Raw genomic sequence first — 9,425 nt, 5'->3', positions numbered from 1 at the left:
CGGAGACTTTCCCACGTCTGGGATCACCGAGACCCTCTCTAAGGCCGGACCCTAGTTAGCGTGCTGGGCTGGGACTGGGGGCTGGGGGCTGGGAATGTCAGTGGTTGGGAGGACTTACTTTTTAACTACTTTGACCTTGTTGGGAGGCTAAGGCCTTATTTATAAATTATATTTGAGTACAAAATTATACTCGGGATTCAAGGCCCTAATAGGAAATACAACTAAGTATGAAAATACAGGAATTAGCCGGGCATGGTGGCTCACGCCTGTAGTCCCAGCACTGTGGGAGGCCGAGGTGGGCGGATCACCTGAGGTCAGGAATTCAAGACCAGCCTGGCCAACATGGTGAAACCCCGTCTACTAAACTTACAAAAATTAGCCCAGCTGCTAGGGAGGCTGAGGCAGGAGAATCGCTTGAATCTGGGAGGTGAAGGTTGCAGTGAGCCAAGATTGCACCACTGCACTCCAGCCTGGGCTACACAGCGAGACTCCGTCTCATAAAAACAAACAACGACAAAAAAAACAAGGTGTGGTGACATGTGGCTCTAGTCTCAGCTATTTGGGAGGCCAAGGCGGGAGGATCGCTTGAGGCCAGGAATTGGAGGCCGCAGTGAGCTATGATGGCACTGTTGCACTCCAGCCTGGATGACAGAGACCTCATCTCTAACACACACACACACACACCCTCCACACAGTGTAATTTTATTTTACAACTTTCAGCCTTGTTTAGATGTGCTGTTGGATTATTATTTTTTTCTTTTTTTTTTTGAGACAGAGTCTCACTCTGTCACCCGAGCTGGAGTGCAATGGCGCAATCTCAGCTCACTGCAACCTCCCCCTCCCGGGTTCAAGCGATTCTCCTGCCTTAGCCTTCCAAGTAGCTGGGATTACAGGCAGGCGCCACCACACCCAGCTAATTTTGTATTTTTTAGTAGAGACAGGGTTTCACCACCTTGGCCAGGCTGGTCTCGAACTCCTGACCTCAGGTGATCCACCTGCCTCGGCCTCTCAAAGTGCTGGGATTACACGTGTGAGCCACCACGTCTGGACGTGCTATTGGATAATTACCTACATTATATAAGTGATTTGATTGGTGTTAGTGCTTAACGTGAATGCCCACTTGAGTAGACCTCACAGGCTGTAGTAGATGCTAATGATGGGATCACAGTGCCTGGTAAATGGGCACTCATCAGAATCAGCACTTTAGAACTAGGGCTTCTGGACCATAATCGAGTTACAGAAACAAGCCAGGGAGTTGGGATGACTTGTCCAAAGTGATGGGGAACATAACTAACTGAAAGCAGATCCAGCAGCTGAAACTACAGTTACAGCAGCTTAAAGGGGTTGGCAATATCACCTGGTCCAATAGCTTTTGCAGCTTAAGAAAATGAGACCCAAAAGAACCCTGATTAAGGACAGACTTGGCTGGGTGTGGTGGCTCATGCCTGTAATCCCCACATGTTGGGAGGCTGAGGCAGGAGGATTGCTTGAGCCCAGGAGTTCGAGTTGAACCTGGGCAACACAGTGATGTAACTGCCCAATGGGTTCTTCTCGCCAGCTGCCTTAACGGAGCCAGTTTATCAAGATGGGGGAATTGCAATAAAGAAACAGTTTAATTCACGCAGAACCAGCTGTACAGGAGACCAGAGTTTGATTATTACTCAAATCAATCTCCCCAAGAATTCGGGGTTTGGAGTTTTTAGGGATAATTTGGTGGGTAGGGGGCCAGTGAGTGGGAGTACTGATTAGTCATGTTGGAGATGAAATCATAGGGAGTCTAAACTCCTCTTACGCTGAGTCGGTTCCTGGGTGGGGGCCACAAAACCAGATGAGGCAGTTTATCAATCTGGGTAGTGCCAGCTGATCAATCCATCAAGTACAGGGTCTGCAAAAATATCTCAATCTTATCTGTGATCTTAGGTTTTACAATAGTGATGTCATCCTGAGGAGCTATTTGGGGAGGTTTAGAATCCTGCAGCCTCCAGCTGCATGACTCCTAAACCATAATTTGTAAACTTGTGGCTAATTTGTTAGTCCTACAAGGCGGCCTAGCCCCCAGGCAGGAAGGGGGTTTGTTTTGGGAAAGGGCTGTTATCCTCTTTGTTTCAACGCTAAACTATAATCTAAGCTCCTCCCAAACTTAGTTGGGCCTACACCCAAAACAAGGACAGTTTGGAGGTTAGAAGCAAGATGGGATCAGTTAGGTCAGATCTCTTTCACCATCATAATTTTCTCGGTTATAATTTTTGCAAAGACAGTACCAGTGAGCCCGTGTCTCTACTAAAAATCAAAACAAAAAAGTTTTTTTTTAAACCTGGTGTGGTGGCGCATGCCTGTAGTCCCAGCTAGTGGGGAAGCTGTGGCAGGATCTCTTGAGCCTGGGAGGTTGAAGCTGCAGTGAGCCGTGTTCACGCCGCTGCAGTGAGCCGTGTTCACGCCACTGCAGTCCAGTCTGGACGACTGAGCAAGACCCTGTCAAAAAAAACAAACAAAAGGAAGGACCCTGTTATAGATTAGAAAGAGCACTGGACTTGGGGCCAGAATGTTTGTGTAAATGTCCCTGTGTGACCTTTAGTGAGTCACTTAGCCTTTTGTAAACCCCAGCCACAGCATGACTGCATCACTGGTTCCTTTGAACCCCCTGTGCTCCATCAGCCTGCTGGAACAGTCCACCATGCAGGGTGCTTGGTACCCTCCTCAAGCCATTGGCCCCTAGCCTAGTGCTTTTTCTTGTCTTCTTTGAGCCCCTTCTTCTCCTATCCTGACAAGGGCTGTTCCAAACTCTCATCACTCCCAAGCCTTCCACATTTCTCCTCTCCATGGCTCCCAATTTGTTCTATAAGAAACTATCGGAATTTTGCTCAGATTTTTAATCCATAGTCTACAGAGTTACCTTTTTTGGTTTTTTTTGCACAAACTCTCATTCATTTGTCTTCTGTCCAACTTAGTTGCTGTGTCCCCTTGCCTAGCCCAATGGCTGGTAAGAATGAGGTTGGAGAAGAAACCAAGGCGTTGAGAGGCCACACCACACAGGCGCTAAGAGAAAAGCAGGGACTCAGCAAAGTTCTGTCCAACTCCAAAGGTCAGGCGCTCAGCTGGTACACTGTGCAGTGCTCCCTCCTAGAGGCTTTTTTTTTCTTTCTTTGAGACGGAGTCTTGCTCTGTCGCCCAGGCTGGAGTGCAATGGCGCGATCTTGGCTCACTGCAACCTCTGCCTCCCAGGTTCAAGCAATTATCCTGCCTCAGCCTCCCAAGTAGCTGGGATTACAGGCGCCCGCCACCATACCTGGCTAATTTTTTTTATTTTTAGTAGAGACGGCATTACACCATGTTTGCCAGGCTAGTCTCCAACTCCTGACCTCAAGCGATCCACCTGCCTCGGCCTCCCAAAGTGCTGGGATTACAGGCGTGAGCCATTGAGCCCAGCCGAGGCTTCTTATTAAAAGCAAGAGGCGCCAGACGCGGTGGCTCACGCCTGTAATCCCAGCACTTTGGGAGGCCGAGGCAGGTGGATCGCTTGAGGTCAGGAGTTCAAGACCAGCCTGGCCAATATGGTGAAACCCCGTCTCCACTAAAAATTCAAAAATTTAGCCAGGCATGGTGGCGGGTGCCTGTAATCCCAGCTACTTGGGAGGTTGAGGCAGAGAATTGCTTGAACCCAGAAGGTGGAGGTTGCAGTGAGCCGAGACTGGGCCACTGCACTCTGGCCTGGGTGACAGAGCGAGACTCTGTCTCAAAAAAAAGGCAAAAGGGCTGCAGGAACTGGAAGTTCTTTCTTCTGAAATATATCTCCTTCTATAATATTTTATAAAAGTCACCACTGCAGCTTAAAATCCCCCACAACAGTGGCTCTTTCTGCTATCTTTATTTTAGGAAGAAATAAATAAATATATAGATGTTAAAAATGCTTCCTATCTCTCAGATGCTCAGAGAAGTGATTGTAAAATCATCTGGTTGGCACTAAATTAAGAAAGTGTCCATGCAAACTTTGTTCTGAGTGTAATTTCCTAGGAATCCTGGCCGGGCACGGTGGCTTATGCCTGTAATCCTAGCATTTTGGGAGGCTAATGGGGGTGGATCACCTGAGGTCAGGAGTTTGAGACCAGCCTGACCAACATGGTAAAACCCTGTCTCTACTAAAAATACAAAAATTAGCCGGGCTTGGTGGCAAATTAGCCCAGCTACTCGGGAGGCTGAGGCAGAAGAATCACTTGAACCTGGGAGGCGGAGGTTGCAGTGAGCCAAGATTGTGCGACTGCACTCCAGCCTGGGTGACAGAGTGAGACTCCGTCTCAAAAAAAAAAAAAAAAAAAAAAAAAAAATTTCTAGGAATCCTGTGGCCTCTTGAGAACAACATTTTAGAGACATGGATCACTGCTCTCTATAGAGGTAGCTCAATTCAATAGTATTTCAGACCTAGGTTCCAAACAGGAAACACGTCAACACACTGACCTCTCTGCTCCAGGTAACCGTTTGCTGCACTTGGAATTGCACGATTCAGAGATTTCAAAGCAGCTGGCTTTGTGATGGGTGGCCAGTGTGACGCAGGTCAGAGGTGAGAGGACAGACATGGAATGTCTGCATGGAAAAGCAAGCATTTGCTATTTCAACAAAATTTCACAATGCACTGGTTAATGACACTAAAAGGAGAAATAATTTCACAAAATGTATCCCTGGTTCTTATACCACATGGGGCATGTTTTAACAAAGCGAGTTAATTGGAGTTGCAAGCAGATCAACAGCATAAAACATCTCTGATTCAAATGTATTTATAGTTAATAAGAAAGAAGATGGGAGGCCAAGGCCGGCAGATCACCTGAGGTCAGGAGTTTGAGACCAGCCTGGCTAACATGGAGAAACCCCATCTCTACTAAAAATACAAAAATTACCTGGCCATGGTGGTGGGTGCCTGTAATCCCAGCTACTCAGGAGGCTGAGGCAGGCAAATTGCTTGAACCCAGGAGGCGGAGGTTGCAGTGCAGTGAGCTGAGATCGCACCATTGCACTCCAGCCTGGGTGACAGAGCGAGACTCTGTCTCAAAAAAAAAATAAATAAATAAATAAGAAGAAGAAGAAGAAAACTTGCTTTTGATTATGCAATTTTAGTACCCATTAAATATTCTTGGCTTGCTGATGTAACTTTTATTGAAAACTCCCACAAGTCTTTTTTGGAGTCAGGTAGAATTTATGTATTATTTTATTTGTTCCTTTTATTTCTAGTTGACATATAATAATTGTACATATTTGTTGGGTACAGAGTGATATATTAATACATGTACACAATGTGTAATGGTCAAATCAGGGCAATTAGCATAGGCCTCACCTCAAACATTTCTCATTCTTTGTGTTGGGAACATTCAAAATCTCTTTTCCAGCTCTTGGAACATACACAATAAATTATTGTTAACTATATTCATCCTACAGTGCTAGAATTTGTTCCTCTTATCTAGGTTAAATTTCATCTCTGTTGACCAATCTCTCCCTATCTTTTCCTCCCTCTGCCTTTCCCAGCCTCTAATAACCATAATGGAATTTATATTTTAAATAAATAAACATGGATTTGGATTTCTGTCAGTCTATGTAGAATAAGAGGGCGATCTGCATCCAGTAAAAGACTTGTTAGAACAGTGTTTTGGGGTGGGCAATTTTTTTCATTTGTCTTTTCCTTGGCAACGTTTTAATGGTACAGGGAAAGAAATGGCGAGCGGAACAGGGAGCAGAAGGAAGCAGAAGAGGGAGAGGGAGAAGGCACTAGCTGAGGCACATATTTTATGAGCCTTAAATTTGTTTTTATTTTATTTTATTTCTCTATGTTCTGATAGTTAATAAGCCTTAAATTTGAATTTGTAAGATATATATTTTTTAAAATATAAAACTTATAATAGCAAATAAGGGGAAATGCTCATAAATGGTTAAAATTTTATGGTTCATCAATAAGAGGAAATACTCTTCCCATGTCATATGCTTTAGGACAAGTTGGCCACGATTAACAGAATGCCCAACTATCAGTTTATTTGTTTGTTTAGAGACAGGGTCTTGCTCTGTTGCCCAGGCTGGAGTACAGTGCCGTGATCATAGCTCACTGAAGCCTTGAACTCCTGGGTTCAAGCCATCCTCCCACCTCAGCCTCCCCAGTAACTAGGACTATAGGTGTGTGCCACTATGCCCAGCTAATTTTTTTTTTTTTTTGTAGAGTCAGGGGTCTCACTATATTGCCCAGGCTGGTCTCAAACTGCTGGGCTCAAGTGATCTTCCCACCTCAGCTTCCCAAAGTCCTGGGATTACAGGATGAACCAATGTGCCCAGCCTACTATATTAATTTTGAATGTTAAAAAATCCTAGAAGTAGGAGGTTCCAGAGCTGGTTAATTTAACAGCTCAATAATATCTGGGGCAGCTTCTCTGTGATTCTCCTAGCTTTTCCCTCATGACTACAAGATGGCTGCCACAGCTCTGCATATCATGTCCTCACAGGCAACATCCAAAGGCAAAAAGGAAACACGCTCACATATCTCCCTCTCATCAGAGAAAACAATATTTCCCAGCAGCCCTCTGTCAGGCTTCCTTTTGTGTTTCATTGGCCGAGAAATAGGTCTCATGCTCCTCCCAAAAATCAACACTTGGAGGAGATCGGCATTAGCATGATTGCTTGAGAACAGGGTCAGCAAGCTTCTTCTGAAGAGAACCAGCCAGTAAATATGTCAGGCTTTGCAGGGCATGCGGTCCCTGTCACATATATTCAGCTCTGCCGTTGTACAGCCAAAGCAGCTAGAGACACTGGAAACAAAATACGTATGCCTGTGTTCCAGTGTCTCTGTGGACATTGAAACTTGAATTTTATATATATTTTTACCTGTTGCAAAGAATTTTTTCTTTTTTTTTTTTTCCCCCCTCAACCATTTAAAACTATAAAAAGCATTTTGTATGGTGTGAGGCCATAGAAAAACAGGTGGCAGGCCAGATTTGGCTAGCAGGCTGTAGTTGGTCAACCCCTGGTTTGGAGCAAAGAGGACTCATCCTGTTGGGGCTGTGGCAGGGTCCACCTTCCTGGAGACATCACCACCCAAACCTGAAAAAAAGAAGGGCAAGGAAAGGGTTGTTGGGCAACTGAGTATGTCCCATACAGCATATTAAGGATACGGGAAATTGCTGAGTGATATAATAATTTTTAAAAAGCGAATTACACGTCATATGCAGGATGATCCCCACCAATTCCGCCTGTTGAAATCCCTGCCATTCACCGAGATCTATGTTAGACGCAGCCACCTCACAGCACCTGTTTCTGATTCCTGGTTCTCAGAAAGCAAATCGGAGCATTCCTTCCTATCAGTAACAAACTTCCTTTTAGTACCTATCCTGTGTTGGATGCTGTCAACCCAAACTAACTGCTGGAAATGCAGAAGTGAAAGAGTCAACGGCTAGCTTCAAAGAAATCATGGTCCAAGCAGAGGAGGAAGAAACAAGCAATTCTAATCCAGCGGGGCATGCGGCGAGAGGCATGTGAGTAGCGAAGGCATCCCAGGGGGGCATGAATGAGGGATGGAATAGAAGGTTTCAGGGGAGGCCCACAGGAGACCTGCATGCCAACATGGATTTTGCAAAGCAAGTGGCCTTTTGTTAAGAGGATTAATGTAGGTTGGTGTATCACCTACCACAGGGGCTGGAAGACTTGCAATTAGGCCAGGCTCTTAGTTGTAATCAAGAAAAGCACAAAAAGGATTGATTGAAAGGATTACAAGGATATAGAGTGACTCTTCTGCTTGACGGATGGGGAGGTAAAGTGCCATGAAGAGCGTCCTGAAACAAGGCCCTACACCCACTGCAGACCTGTCCTGCAGTGGAAGCCACTGCCACTACCCCTGTAGAGCTCTGGATGTGATGGTTTGTGATGCTGCCCCTTCTTGTGCCAGGGCCACAGCCTGGTAACTATTGCTCCCCGAAAGCCTGATGCCTGCATTACCAGCATTGCCTGATACATCACTTCCACACCGCATCCACTGCCTTGGGTTGCTCATCTCTAAGTTGGTATCTTGTGTAGACGAAGCTGATGGAGGGAGGCTGGGTCATGTGCCTGTACCCTGCTCTGCAAAGAAGCCTGGCTGAGTGTGATCTCTGGCATCTGGCAGGACTCATTCGTGTGTTAGGAAATTCCCAGAACATAGGCAGGGTTTTCAAACCCTGCTAAGCAGCCAGAAAACATGACGCGTGTCCACTCTGCATGGACCGAGCATTCCAGTCCAAGGAAACATGCAAAGGCATAGAGGTATGAACCAGCAGAGCATGTTTGGGGAATGGTAAGTAGTTTGGTTCTGCAGGAGAGTAAAGCAGGGAGTGCTGGGAGAGTGGCCTGGAGCAGCCGGCAGGAGTCCGTGCTGAACTCATGCCCCCTGTGGCTCCAACCACAAGTGCAAGTAACTATTTTTTTTTTGTCGGGGGTTGGGGGGCGAACAGGGCCTTGCTCTGTCACCCAGGCTGGAGTGTAGTGGCATGATCACAGCTCACCGCAGCCTCGAACTCCTGGGCTCAGGCAATCCTCCCACCTCAGTCTCCTGAGTACTACAGGTGTGCGCCGCCACCCCCAGATAATTTTTGTATTTTTCTGTAAAGATGGGGTTTTGCCATGTCGTCCAGGCTGGTCTTGAATTCCTGGTCTCAAGTGATCCTCCTGCCTTGGCCTCCCAAAGTACTAGGATTACAGGTGTGAGCTACTCCACCCAGGAAGGGCAAGTACTTGTATCTTAGTGTTCCCTGCTGAGGCTTAGGAGCTGTGACTTACTCCTTGCCTGGCCCAGGGCTCTGCCCCTGGTGAGTTTTAGTATCTGTCTAAAGGGATCATTGTCATAAATCTGTTGAATTGCATCATTGTTGTGAAGTAGCAAGTGTACACAGCTTCTCTCTCTCTCTCTCGTGTGTACATATCTGCAATGTACTGTTTTATAATTACATTAATAATGGTTCCCCAGTAAAAATAATCTGAATTTAGACCCTTTGTATCTAAATATTTATATGGCACCCATCACTAGATACTTGGCTGTTTATAAACATTTTTAAAGTGCTTTCATTAAATTAATTATTCTGGTCAAACATAGGCAGATACAACCATTGAAAGGACACACAAATAAAGGCCCAGCACAGTTGAGACGCCACCTTAGGACTTAGCATGCAGGCTCTGGGTCAGACACCTGAAGGGAAAATCCTAGCCTCTCTGCTTCCAGCTGGATGAGTCAGAAAAGTCTCTTGGGGTGGGAATAAGAGAAAAGATCAGGTTCTGCCAGGTGACGCTGTAAGTACTCCCTGCTCCATGCCGCTGCTTCTCAGCTTCATGTGATTGCACCTTTGAGGACTTCCATGGGCCACATTCTAACCTTCTTATTTTATTTTATTAATTAATTTATTTCTAGAGACAAGGTCTCGCTCTGTTGCCCA

The sequence above is a fragment of the Pongo abelii genome, chromosome 14 (genome assembly GCF_028885655.2).
Source record: "Pongo abelii isolate AG06213 chromosome 14, NHGRI_mPonAbe1-v2.0_pri, whole genome shotgun sequence".
NCBI lineage: Eukaryota > Metazoa > Chordata > Mammalia > Primates > Hominidae > Pongo > Pongo abelii.
The sequence above is the reverse complement of the archived record's forward strand: the minus strand, read 5'-3'. Positions refer to the sequence as shown.